This window comes from Osmerus eperlanus, chromosome 4, assembly GCF_963692335.1.
Source record: "Osmerus eperlanus chromosome 4, fOsmEpe2.1, whole genome shotgun sequence".
NCBI lineage: Eukaryota > Metazoa > Chordata > Actinopteri > Osmeriformes > Osmeridae > Osmerus > Osmerus eperlanus.
The window spans coordinates 21,625,915-21,640,414 of record NC_085021.1 but is presented as its reverse complement, the minus strand read 5'-3'; the positions used below and the strand labels follow the sequence as shown (position 1 = coordinate 21,640,414).

At 47.3% G+C, this 14,500-nt stretch overlaps 1 long non-coding RNA gene across 1 annotated transcript in view; it reads left to right on the top strand.

Annotated features, from left to right (window-relative positions):
* The window catches only part of LOC134019394 (uncharacterized), an 85,559-nt gene that overhangs the window by 61,825 nt on the left and 9,234 nt on the right, over window positions 1–14,500 (top strand). The window contains exon 4 of the long non-coding RNA XR_009930009.1: window positions 9,537–9,589. This is a non-coding gene — a long non-coding RNA (uncharacterized LOC134019394). The remainder of the gene's footprint in view (window positions 1–9,536; window positions 9,590–14,500) is intronic.

Sequence of the window (14,500 nt, the reverse complement as noted above, 5' to 3'; positions counted from 1 at the left end):
AGGGTTCACAGGGGAACCCGATAGGGCGATGAGACGTCTCCCACTCACAGGGAAGAGGAAGAGGCAGGCAGACAGGACAGGATATGGATTTGGTGGCAAGGCTGACGAGGCCTACCTCAGGAAATGAATATTCCTCTTTAAGAACACGCGGTGACACTTAAGCTGAAGGGCACCGCAGAGGAGCAGCGCAAATCCATCCTGAGCGTTTATTAAGACTCACGCAAAGCCTGCATGGTTACGTTAATGATGATGGTCCCTTTTTCACAATGAATGAGCGAGGGCAGCTGTAGTTGGAAAGCGTCTTGTTAGCGTGTGTGTTGGAGTCATTACGTGCTGCTTATAGATGTGTTTGTCCCGCCCTGCGCTGTTCATCTTGCATGTAGCACGCGTGTTTATCCCCGAAAATAAGTAGCGACAGAGATAAGCAGTTCTAATAATTTGGCTTCGTTTGGTTTCGGAGGTATAAATATCGTTTTCATTGAAACCAGTGAGGAGATTGTTATGAAGTGGACATCCTCCTTGTGTTGGATGTTGACTGGGCGGGGGGGAGGGAGACCAAGCGTGGCCGGAGGGCCCCGGTGAAGGCGCTGGCTCGTTTGCGAGGGCAAACGCACACACACAGGGAAACAGACATGGCTGTCACATCTACCTCTGCTCCCTCTGTCACCCCGGGGCCTGTGCACAGGGGCCAACCCCTGGACACACACACACACAGGCACACAGACACACACACACACAGGCACACAGGCGCACAGACATGCACACATACACAGACACACGCACAGACATGCACACACACACACACACATGCGCACACATACAGACATACAGGCACACAGAAATACACACCCACAAACACACACACATACGGACACAAGATGTGCACATTGCATTTTTTTTTCACACCGTCCAAAAAAAGACCCTAACACTTCCAAGGCAGTTGTCGTCTATCTTCTAAAACTTGCCATTCGACCTTTCCTACTGGAAAAGCAGCCGAATTAGCCCCAGGCCTCCACTCCATTTATAACTCTCCCAGATTGATCAGTGATTGACTGGCCTGGCGCCGGGCGGCAGTGTAACTTTACATTGGAGAAGAGAAGCTTTAGCGGTTTTCAATAGTATTTCAGGATATCCTCACTGCTGCTGTTGCACTTTGTGGCAGGCTAACAGCTGCCACCAGGGTTAGCACAGCAGCAGAGACACCCTTGAACGCTCCCCAGCTCTGGCCTCACGTCACGTGGACCCGAGCCAGCCCCGAGCCAGCCTCTCCCAGCTCACTAGCTCACATTCAACACAACTGGCTGAAAACGGGCCAGGATCAGAAATCTGTGGTGTCAGTTCAGTTCAGGCGAGACAATACAGCCAGTGGGTTTCCATCCTCCAACATCCCCCCCCCCCCCCCTCCCAAATTCAAAGCCCCATCCCACATGTCCTGATATTGTATTCAGATCACAGACAAGCGCTTTTGATTTACTGTAGTAATTTTTGCTCTTGTTCTTTCTGTTTTTTTACTTCCTGTTGACCAAAGGGAATGAGGTATTTAACTCGGCTTGCTCACGATTTGACAACAACGCCTTGGAATTCATTCAGATGTAAAATTAATTCTAGCGAATGTTTTCGGTGGGACTTTCCGTTCTTTGTGTTTGTGTTGCTCGTAGTTAAAAATTTGAGAAAGATACAAATGATTGGACTTGGCTCAGTAGCTTCAGCGTACGGGGGAGGAGAGACTGCTGGATGGGGTTTCATTGCTTTCAGGCCTTTTGAGGGGTTCTGTGTCAGGATTTATGTATTTAATTACGCTCTCATTTTCTTAATGTAAAAGAAAAAAAAGAAGAAAAAAACAAGAACGGAGATTATGGAGAAAAAAAATGGCAGAGCAAGCCTATAAGCCTGTTGCTGCCCTTGCACTGAAAGTTGGACACTGAGTTTATCTTCCCTTGAACTGGGCTAATACTTGTCTATTCTGATTAGGATTACTGTGTGTGGCAGTGGCTCAGGACCCAAGACTGGTAATCTAATAAATCAAGATAAAAAACTCTGAGATTGGTTTACAGAGGGCTCGGATTGGCCATCTCAGAGAGACAGGGATTAAGACAGCATTTGGTGCTTCTGCACAGACGCAGTCCCTGGGTTGAAAAGAGAGAGAGGGGGGGGGGGTGAGAGAAAGAAAGTGGGGGAGAGAAATGGAGGGAGGTGGGGTAGAAGCGGGGGGGGGGTAGAGAAAAAAAAGAAAGGGATAGGAGGGGTGAGGGTGAGAGAGACACACACAGAGAGAGGGAGGGAGGGATAGAGAGAGGGAAAGAGAGAGGGGAGGGAGGGAGGGGGGAGAAGGCCTGGGGAGGGCTTTATATTGCCGAATAGACAGAAAGTTTAACTGAGACTGACAAGGTCAGGTTAGCCCTTGTACAAAAGGCTTTGTTCCATAGGCAGATTAAAGGGCTCTTCCACCGTTTTTACACTTTTGGATCATGTTGAACATGTTGGAGTTAATCCCGTCTGTGAGAGAAAGAACCCAGTTGTCAGATGGATAAGTGTTACCAGGCTACACTGCCTACCAGGCTTTCTGCATGTGCCACAGACCAAAACACAGCACGTACTGCACCTTCACACACAGCGCTTATACACACTTCACCCAAATAGTTTGTGATCGTTTGAGGGCTTTATTTTCCTCACGTAGCTAAGTCTGTGCCCGCATGTAAATCACGTGCCACTGTGTCGTCGGTCCAGGAGAACTTCTTATGAGGATTTGAGGTTGTTTTTTTTGTGTTTTTGCTGTTGTTTCTAAACCTGGACGGACGTAAGCCGTGTGATGTCATCGTCCACTGCATTGGCACAGCAAAAGACTGAGTGTGAGGGCTTTAGTCCGTTCTCCTCTCCGGGGCACTTTATCTTATTAGACGTAGGATAATGATGTCAGAACAATCTAGACAGCACAGATTGGACATTAACTGAGCTGATACCTACAAGATATTGTCCTTTTCTGTGAGAGAGCTGTAAACTTCCGGCTGGTTTTTTACACAGGTGGATGTATATAATGGTGTTCATCTCTGAGTCGTAAACACAGTGTGTAACACAGGATATGATCGTTATTTTTAAGTCCATGAGTTGGACATGGAGGGTTTTATGTTATCTTCCTGTGGGTAGGATTAAAGTGGAATAAAACGTCTCCCTGGCCTGACATTGAGTTTTCTCTGCCCATGTTGGTATTTCAAATGCAGTTTTGTAGATCAAACACGGAATAGGCTTTTATCTTTTTTTTCACTGACTTAATAAGTAACATCAGACACTGGGCATTCTCTCTAAATCCCACCAATAAAAGGTTGAGAAACCTCTGCAGCTCATCTTAGCCTGGCCGGAAGAAGCCTTCTTCTCTTTCTGAGAGATCTGTTAGCAATATCACTGGGCAATTAACAGGGAAACGAGAGAGAAATGGAGAAGCCAATTACTTCTCTGAGTTAGCTAAAGGCCATTTTAAACTGTGTGCCCATGACATAATAATGTTTATGGTAAATATTATAGTCGGAGATGGTGAGTGCTTGGCGTGAGAGAGAGAGGGGGAGGGGGGGGGGGAAGGCATCAATCTCAGATGGAGAATAATTTATTAAGATCTGAGATGCGGCAATTACGTGGAAAGGACCAAAAAGAAAAAAGAAAAAAAAAATGAGAAGCCAACTCTCCAGGAACAGCATACATGATTGCAATCTTGATTAAATCCCCCTGGATCTAATGAGTTGATTTTCTGCTGTTAATATTGCATTGGCTGATGATGGATTCGTTAAGATAATGGAACGAAGCTAAAATATAAATGACTCCCTGTCAAGGAGCAGATTCTCGTCATTTTCTCTCTGACACCTCCACCGGGGGGATTTGGCGAGGCCTTTTTGTGTTTGGAAACCATCAGGATGTGGAATACTAATTCCTCATATGAGAGAGAGGCTTCTTCTGCTCTGCTTGCCTCTGTTCTCTGTCAACACCTTCTTCTCATCTCCACCTTGATGAAGGAGGTCGAACTTGGAACCCTAGTGTTCCTGTTCTAGAACACCACGCCAAAACTCTGGATTCCACAACCGTGTTCCGACGGTAATCCTCCAGTTATGTTATTTGTATTTAATTATTTTTTTTACACAGTCCGATGACTCAAAGGCCATGGAGAGCAGTTATCTAGATCAGGTAATGCACTGAAGCAGCTATACCATGCTCTACAAGCAGTAGGCTCTTGGTATTGACCTGTGTTTTTGAGATGAATTAATAATGTCTCTCCCGTTGGTGCTGTAGACACCAGCTGAGCTGGTCTCTCTCTCTCTCTCTCTCTCTCTCTCTCTCTCTCTCTCTCTCTCTCTCTCTCTCTCTCTCTCTCTCTCTCTCTCTCTCTCTCTCTCTCTCTCTCTCTCTCTCTCTCACACAGTTTTAAATGGGCTGTCACTTAGGTCAACGAGAGCAGTGAAATGTTCAATGCATCCAGCGTATTGATCCCATATTACACATGAGTCACAACAGAACATGTATAATTTTGCTCTCAAGTGTGGAGCGAACCTAATGCAAAAAGCATTAATAATAATTGGTGTGTTTGTTGGGAGGGGGGGGGGGGGCGGGGGGGTACTAGACTTGAGTAAAGAGAGATTACATACCATCTTTCATAGTGGCAGGGTCATGATGTCATGAATCAGGCACAAGTCAGAGTAGTTGGGTTTACCAGCTAATGAAACATGCATGGCAGGACCCTAATATCTGGGAGCAGGTTGATGAACTGGGTTAGAGACTGATAACAAATGGATCAGTCAGAATGAAGTCGTGTTGAACAAGGCTTCACAACCGTAGCGTGTTTGATAAGCCAGCCCACAAAGGAGATATATGAATCAAAAGCATAACGACCACTGAAGTGCCACCCAAATGCAAATGATGGCGACGGTAACGCCGGCGTTATAAGAGTTGTTTGGATGTGAACATACTCGGCCCCCTTATAAGTGGCCCTTTATTTCCGTCATCTTGGTAATCACCATTGTTGTTGGGTTTCATGCTTGGCCTGACCCTTCCATTGTGCCGATTATGATATTGTTCCTGGTTTTTCTCCCTGCGCTCTCTATTACCATGGAAACCGTCTGATTGGCCCGTCCCCCCAGGGCGTCCTCCTGGGTGTCAGGCTTTTGTCCTTTAACATGGTTTCGCTAAAAAGTCTTTTTTAATCAATCAAGGAGCGGGGAGAAAATGGGCTTTGTCACGGCCGGAGCCAGGGTCCTGCTCCTCCCCTCCCTCCCGGTGACAGCTCCTCAAAAAAGAGAAAAAGGAATATTTCGGGGGGAAAACCGAGGTTTCCATGGCGCCTGCACTTGTTGCGCATGGCTCACTATTCTTAGGTCCAGCGTGAGACTGCGGTTTCAAAGGGACGGACAACTGAAATTAGGCGAGGAGGGGATAGCGAGACTGAGGGGATATCTGCCCTCCAGCCCCCTCCTCCTGGTCGGGTTCTGCCCCAGGACAGAGCAGGGACCCAAGAGACAACACACAAAGAAGGGGCTGGGAGCTGCTGTCAAATATGTATGAGCTGTGTTATTAAGTAAACGTCCAATTTCTCATTGTGCCACACGGCTTTTCAGACGAGTCTGCCGGAGAGGAAGGCTGGACGGCGCGGGGGTGTCTCAGCGGCGAGATGTCAGCGGCGAGCTTCTGGAAGCTCGGCTTGTTCTGGTAGTGCGGCTTCTGGTTCTTGTAATTAGTGGTTACTTTTTATTTGAACTGGGGTCACGTAAACTTGAAGTTTTCTAGGTTCGCGCGTGAGAAATGAAACCAGGAAACACAGACAATAGTTTAGCAATCATTACGACACAGTATTGTTTTCTCAAGCCGTTCAGCTCCGTGGACGGACTAGTTCTGTTTTCCTGTTATTCGCGTTATAAGAGTTTTATACCCCACCAACACACAAACAAGTACACTATTAGCTTGACTTGTTCACTGACTTAAAAGTTGCAAAGTCTGTTGAATATCTTATGGAGCTTTGGTTTGCATTAGGTGTGTTCATCGCATTAAGGTGCACTTTGGTAGTGCGTGCACTGATATACTTCAAGCTTGAATTACTTTGAGCTATTTTTGCACAAAGTGATCTTATAGCAGGAATGTTGTTGACAGCGATTACCTTCTGCTCCACCCTCAGTTCCTCTCACAATTAAGTATTCCTCTGACTTTGGGAAATGGCTCCATGAGGTCAAGGTTTTTGCATGTCAGGACTCCTTTAAGCAATTTGCAATCATTTCCATAGCATCACCCCCACTCACAATAACAAAACAAGGTTAAGCACTTTTTACCACATTTTCTACACATGCAGTTGAAACGTGACGTGACGTTCAGAATGCTAGAAGAAGAACCGCCGTTTAACAGACACAAAAAATAGAGCTAAAGGCTCTTAAACTGCCTCTGCTCTGATCATGGATTCAAACAGAAGCAAGCAGCAGCGTAGGTCTTGTGTCACATTGCCCACTACATCTCCAGGGCTGAGAATCCTTTCCAAATCAAGACTCCGGCTCCACAGTAATATGTTTTCTTCTTCCTCTGAGATGTACAGCGATGTGCTGTCAGTCTGTTTCAAAGGTTAAGAGAGAGCCGGGATATGATCCTTGATGGGATTTTATCATGCCAGGCATGTCCTGTTTCCTGATGAATATATTAAAATTATTACTGTGCAAACAGAGTTTCTAATTACTGACCTGCTTGCCATTGTACTGGCGCGTTCTTTATGGGCTTTTTCTTCCCCTCCTTTCCCAGTCTTGTTTATTTATCTGCACCAGTGAATACAGAATAGTCTGTGCAATGTCATTTCCATCCACATGAAAATGATTTCGAAAATGCCAATCTTGCCTATTATACAGTGTAATTACTTGTCTGCTTTTTGATGCTATCATATCTTTAGCCAGTGGGGAGGTTCTTGGAAGCAGTGAACATCTTTGTGAAGCTAGTCATCTGTTGCTTTTATTTTTGAGTTTTTTTCCCCTCATTTTCTTTCCTTTCTGTACTGATTAAAGTGTGTATCAACTGTAATTACCCTGACGATGGTAGCGTGATTTCCAGTAGTGTCTCTGCCTGGCTCCATGCTGTGTGAAGGGCAACATGCTTTTTCTCCATCTTTAGGAATGCAGTCTACGTGTATTTTGAGTTACTTCAGGAAAAGATTGATACTGTACATTTGATGGGGTTGTTGCTCGAGAAAATAACTTTTGGAGGGTTTTGGCGATCCTAGTGAAATATGTCTGACATTCTAATGATGTAGGCCAACGATCTTCATACTGAACAATCTGTTCTCTTTTCTGAACGCAGAACGTTTTTTGCTCAACGAACACGCCACATTCCAGTGTTCAAAACTGGCTTTTGTACTTTTGCATATGATGCGGTTCATCAGGTTTTTCCACCTGACGTAAAGGAAGGTTAATCAGGCACCCACAACTCAGACATCTCGCCCTGCTCGTGATTCTTCTTCTCTGGTGGAGAACGACCCGGGCTCGTCCAATGGGAGGGCAGAACCTTGGCGTTCAGACGGGGTATAAGGCCAGAGCCTTGTTTACTGCTGTCTTCCTGCCTCGCTGCGCGGGGCCTGATCAGGGCACTCGATAGGAGATGCAATTTAACAAAAGGACACCGTGGCTCTGAACAAAAACAATTAAAGGAAAATGAAAGACGGCCCCTAAGGGTTAAAAATAGAAAATTAGCAACATGCATGCTGGAATCCACAATCCCCCCAACCCCCCCAACCCCCCATCCTCCAACACCCCCCCCCCTCCCTCCCCCTCCCCACTTCCTTCTACAAACTTACTGGCTCTGCATTGTTATGTATGATCTGATCTGCCAGTTCTCCCTCTAAGCTCCTTGTCACATTTTGACTTAATGAAGTGCAACTTGGAAGGGAATTGGGTTCATCATGCTAGTCGCACGATGCTCCCTTGTTGCAGCAAACAGGAGCGGTGTGGGACCGAAATGCTACAGCGCGAGTCGTTATCATTCCGGTCAGTCTGTTTAACACAAAATTAAACAAAGAACTAATTAGTGCCTCATGAATTAATAACTGCACTGTTGCCGAGTAGAAGTTAGGTTGCTGAGGGGAGATATAAAATAAGTAGGAAGATCAGGTTGGAATTATTATTACTTTTTTCGGGGTTGCCTGGGCTCTCAAGGTTAAAAAAAACTTTGGAGAGGAGTTGGAATGACTCGACGGGTTCTGACAAACTTAGTTTTAGTTCAGTAGTTCACGTGGGCCTGTGGTGTCTCTCAAGTGGCATGTTGCTCTACAGTGCATGCTGGTGTTTGAGCACATTTTAATTAATTTAACATGACAAATTAAATATATATCATTTGTTGTACACAGGTGACACTACAACATTTTCTATGGCTTATTTCAAAACCAGATCTTTAGCGATAACACACTTATAAATATCATATTTTCTTTTATCCTATTTGAAATGCGTTCTAACCATGAAAGCAGGAGCAGGAAGCTGCTGGTCTCCCCCCGGTCTGCAGGAATGTGTTGATCTGGTCTCTGCTAACGACAGCTCCAAAGTCATGCCTGCCAATAAAACCCCCCCACCCCCCTTCAGATTTTAGGATTACCGATTCTAAGCAAATTATCATTGGCGAGCTGTGCTGAAATATGAACAAGACTGGTTTACTGGATGCTACACCAGCTCAGCGTGCTGAATGGAATATGGGCCTCGTCCATCAAATGTTAACTCACCCCCCTCCCAGCCCTCCCAGCCCTCCCAGCCCTCCACACCCCTCCCAGCCCTCCCAGCCCCCCTCCCAGCCCTCCCAGCCCCCCTCCACACCCCTCCCAGCCCCCCTCCCAGCCCTCCACACCCCTCCCAGCCCTCCCAGCCCCCCTCCCAGCCCTCCACACCCCTCCCAGCCCCCCTCCCAGCCCTCCCAGCCCCCCTCCCAGCCCTCCCAGCCCCCCTCCCAGCCCTCCACACCCCTCCCAGCCGCCCTCCCAGCCCCCCTCCACACCCCTCCCAGCCCTCCCAGCCCCCCTCCCAGCCCCCCTCCCAGCCCTCCCAGCCCCCCTCCCAGCCCCCCTCCCAGCCCCCCTCCCAGCCCCCCTCCCAGCCCTCCACACCCCTCCCAGCCCTCCCAGCCCCTCTCCCAGCCCCTCTCCCAGCCCCCCTCCCCCCTCCCAGCCCCCCTCCCAGCCCTCCACACCCCTCCTTCCCCCTCCCCTCCATGCACCCCCCTCCCCCCCATCCCTGCTGTGATATTAGGGCTTCCCATCTGCACTAAATGGCTCTACATAGGGGGCCATTCCAACTGGAGGACACATTTTTCTTTGGGCATCCCTTTATAGCTTGGCTTCACCATTTGACTTCTCGTCAGAGGCGTTCTGAAAACGGACTCTGATATTCAGATGAAAAGTATTAAGCATCCGTGTGTTCTTAAACTGTATGTGCGTCTAGACACTGTGATGAATTATTCTTGAGCTTTAATGATTCTCCATCCCTTTTCCTTCTCTCTGTCTCTCTCCCCCCTCTTTCTCTCTCTCTCTTTCTCCCTCCTTTCTTACTCAGATGAAGTAAGTCTCTATGTGGAGTGACTTGACCCCCAAGAAAGAGAAAACAAGGTAGGTCACATGCAGTGTGTGGCTGATGACTGTTACCTCTGTACTTCCTGTTTACATCTACGACAGTATGAACCCCTGTCATTAATCCCACCGGATCAATGTGTCTCAGGGTTGTAAAAATGTACAAATGACTTAGAATCCCATCGTTTTATTTTCCAACTGATTAACTGAGAGGAGAAGTTGCTCACAGAGGATGGACTGATGAATCTGTCGCTCTAAGAGCTCTCTCAATCTCAGGCAAGTCTGATTTGAATATAAAAAAATAAACATGAACATGAAACTGATCAACTTCTGGTTCCATCTTTACTCTCCTAGGCTAGTGCAGGACATTGCAGGGGTTACACCTGGAGGGAAGATCTTCCTGCGGTTTCTAAGCTTTTGCTATATAGAGTGCAGTAGTAATAACTACATGGCTGGATTGGAGATGTCTTTCCAACACATAATTAACTAAGTAACTTTTTACTTAGGCATTGTTATATCAAGGGGTATTCAAAGAGTCAAAACGAGTCATTAGTGTGCATCCATTAGGGTTTGCTTGGGTTAGCTTCTTGGCCATGCATACTGAAGGAGGTGCCCTTGATGATACTTGTGTTATAACAGTGTGGTGTAAAGCACTGTCTGTTCTAAACTGACTAATGCTGAGACGAGGCATCCAGGCATTATTAGTGACACTATCACGAGAGTGCCTTCTAGGCTGCATTAGACAGGGACCCAATAAGAACTGATGTAGAAACTAGAACCAACTGTCAACAATCTTACAGCAAGTGATAACTATATATATTTAGTTGCCTGTTGATAGTTGCGTTCGTTGTTGATAGTTGTTGCACCAAAGTTTCAGAGAAGGCTTGCGGTAATTAGACGAGTATCCCTATAAAACAAATAATATTCAAAGTTTTCTTGAGACTGAGCATTTCTTACTTCAACTGAAAAGAGGCGCATTGAAGCAAATACAGTTTAATTTCACTAATTGACGAGTGTAAAACTTAAAAATAAAAATTGCCGGGGTAAGATCTAAATCCTGAGAGGACCTTAATGACTAGTGACTTGAGGAAACGGGCTGACTTTTCCTTCTTTTTTTTCGTCTTCTTCTTCTTCTTGTCCCTGAGATGAAACCTGCTAATGATGTTAACAGGTCGGAGCGCAGTGCTGATGTGGGACTCTGTCAGGAGGATGCATGCAGCAGCCCTGGCTCACGGCCTCCCAGTCAACATAGATCTGGACGTTCACAAGTGACACTGTGGGCTGCCTCACGTCAAAGTGGGGTCCTTCTCTGACACCGGGGGGCTGGGGGGGGCTGGGGGGGGCTGGGGGGGTGACGGTGGAGGGGGGGTGGCGTGCCTGGCAAATGAGACGGGGGCCACACCGTGCTTCTCCGTCTCTGCCGGCGTCACTCAGAGAGCGGAGAGATGACACACTCCCAGCATCAATCAGAGCCCCAAACTACGTCTCCAAATTACCCCCCTCACGCAACATCGATGCTACGGTGCACAGATTAGAGGACGGGTAGGAAAACGCTGTAATTACAGGGCTCTGAACAAGGGCTACTCTACGTTACACCTTCACAACAGCTACATGCAGATTCATAGATCCTCATGTCAACAACAGCTGTTTGATATTCTTTGTGTTCGGCACCACCACCTTTACACTTCAATGTGCGCAGGAAAGGTGTAATTTGAAATGTGTATTTTGTGTCAACAGACAATGGTTAACCTTATACCGGTAATTCATTGTCTCCTACCATTTTGCAGAAAGCAGGTTAAGTAGTCAAGGTTTTTTTCTTCTTTCTCCTTCTTCTTCTTCAAACCCCATTCCGCCACCAAATTGGAAGGGCTGATCATCCGGGGAGACTTTGCTTTGAAGGAGAGACTGATCTCCAGCGCCTTGGTGTGCCTCGGCAGTAATCACGTTGCGCTGGGAGGCCCGCAGAGGCAAGAGTGTGCCAACGACGGCCTCTGCCGCATCCTGACCCAACTCTCCCCTCGCCTCAACCTGAATAGCTGGAGTATAGTTAGCTTAATTGGGTTTTGATATAGTTAATTCAGCTAATCAGAAAGCCCAACTGGCTCCAACATGGGGCTCTCTTACCTCTCCCCTGCCTGCCTCTCCCCTCCCTGCCTCTCCCCTCCCTGCCTCTCCCCTGCCTGCCTCTCCCCTGCCTGCCTCTCCCCTCCCTGCCTCTCCCCTCCCTGCCTCTCCCCTCCCTGCCTCTCCCCTCCCTGCCTCTCCCCTCCCTGCCTCTCCCCTCCCTGCCTCTCCCCTCCCTGCCTCTCCCCTGCCTGCCTCTCCCCTCCCTGCCTCTCCCCTCCCTGCCTCTCCCCTCCCTGCCTCTCCCCTCCCTGCCTCTCCCCTCCCTGCCTCTCCCCTCCCTGCCTCTCCCCTCCCTGCCTCTCCCCTGCCTGCCTCTCCCCTCCCTGCCTCTCCCCTGCCTGCCTCTCCCCTCCCTGCCTCTCCCCTCCCTGCCTCTCCCCTGCCTGCCTCTCCCCTCCCTGCCTCTCCCCTCCCAGAGACCAGGCTTGAGAAGACTCCCACTCTGCCGCCCCTCCCTCAGACAGTGGGAAGAAAATTAAACTGCCAAATTTGTTTTCATTGGTTCTGGGGCTTCCTCTGGGAGTCAGAGGCTTTTAATTGTACTCGCTGCAAAGACATTTCCAGGGCTGTTTACCAACAACTAAACTGCCGGCTGCCTCCCTTGCTGCCTCCCTCGTTGCTCCTGTGGCGTGGGGGAAGCGATGAGGCTTTCAGATGGAGACAGTTGAGTTGAGGGATGGAAGGCCAGTCTTTGTTTAGGGCGCTTGCTGCTCTGTCAAGCCCGTCAAGTTTCTTCCACAAAAGGTGCAGGACTGTGAGGAAAGTTGCTTCAGAGTCTAAATTTCCAACCAGCCCTGCTATCTCTATCTTTTTTAAGGGGGGGGGGGGTCAGTGTCGTGTGAGTGACAGTATATGACAATATGAGAAAGAATGAATATATAAAACTTATGTTTTAACGTCGACATTTGGTCCATTTATTGGTTTGTGTAATCGCAATAAGGCTACAGTAAAAATATATACTATAACAAACTAAATCAAACTCCTAATAGAGGACTTTATTCTGGGTGTAAATTTAGAAAACTCTACCCACCATCCCAATAACAACAACAACAGCATTGCCTCCTCTTCTGCCTCTCTTTTCAGTCCCTCTTACATTCTCTTTTCCGTTTCTTTTTTTTTTGTTTGCCATTTGAATTTTTCCAGTGTGTCAAAACAAGCAAAGGCTACATGGAAACTGCAGCCCAGTGTAAATATTTATGATGTAACATCTCCATGTGAATAGACTTTCCTGCAAATCCATCCATCATTACGGGCACATGGTGAAAGCCCTCCTCCCGCCGCCAGCTTCGCGCCGTAGGAAGCTAACGTTAGCGACGTGTCCTCTCACTCATAGTATTGGTTTTTCTTTTGACAGAGCGCCACCCCAGTGTGAGGGCATTTCATGTGTCGGCCCCTGTGCTTCCATTCAGACCCGACTTCAAAGCCTATTTTCAGCCATTGTTTTTCTGACGCGGCTGCCGGCCTCGGAAAATGCCTAAACAGAAAAATGGGATGTAGGTCAAATTACTGCAGTTGAGCCCTTTAGAAAAAGAGTGAGGAGAGAAAAGAGGAATTCTTAAGTGTTAAACGTGGTGCCTTGGTTACGCTGTGGGCGTTGCCTTTGTATGCGTTTGTTCCAGCTCTCCACAGGTTAGACCTGAATGCCACAGACGTTGTGTTGTACAATCGTGCCCGCTTTTTTACATCCTGGTTGTGGCGATGAGCTGAGGCACTGTGATGTTGTTGAGTTAAGAGGTGACTCTTGCCCTGACACTAAATGGAGAAGTTACTCTTACCCTGACACTAAGGGTAAACACAGACATATCGTTGAAATCACCTTTGTCGCAACAGACCAATTAGCAGTGGAAAACCCATTAGGATGTAGCCACGTGCTGGGAGTTGAGGTTGTGTGTTTCTGCTAGCGTGAAGACTCAAAAGAGACTTCTGTCATACTTGTGCCGTCCAGACCTGTGTGTCAGTTAATGACTTGAGCAATTGTCAGCGGTGTGGAACAGGTTGCAAGACACAAAAGAAAGTCAAGCTGTGGTCTGTTTTCTGCGTATTCTTCCAAGCTACAGACATTTCATGTTCCTCAATGTCGGAATTGTTTGGAAACGTGACGGATGCGTTTGGGTTGTAGGAAAGGATCTTTAAAAAAAGGACGTGTCCCAGGTGTGTGTGTGTGTGTGTGTGTGTGTGTGTAGGAAGGCGTCTGCCTCACCTAACTGGATTATGAGGTTTTAGACTTTTCTTGCACAACTTGCTTGCAAAAAATAGGCATTGCAAATGTTAGCGAAATATTGCCACCCAAACTCTCATAACAATACCATTTGCCAAGGAGGATTGCCAAGATGTGATTAATACGTCAGCGTTCTGACAGACTGAGCCACAGTCTGGAAAGGTAATATGGATTATTACAATGGCTGTTGAGCTCAATACCGCAATCCAAGTTTATCCATTTATCTGCAATGAGGAGTCTCCTTTGTGTTGTTTAGCTTTGTAACATCTATCTGAATAACAAAAGATATCGCTCCCTTGTTCAGTTGTACTGTTGTTAATATTCAAGCAGTGCAACACGACACAGGGGAACGCAGTGTGGAGACAAAACTTGACTGAGAAACCGGGAAAGATGGGAAGAGAGAGATCATCAGCCACATTAATGGACATTTAGGCCTCTGGTGTGAGAATCCACATATCTGATTACCTTCAGCTTAAAATAATGACTCTGTATTACTCCCTAACTATTTAAGAGTTATTTTCTTTCTTACTTGCTTCCTCTCAGTGTGTGTGTTTGTGTGTGTGTCACTGAACGGTTGCCTTTGAACGGTACACGCAGAATAAATG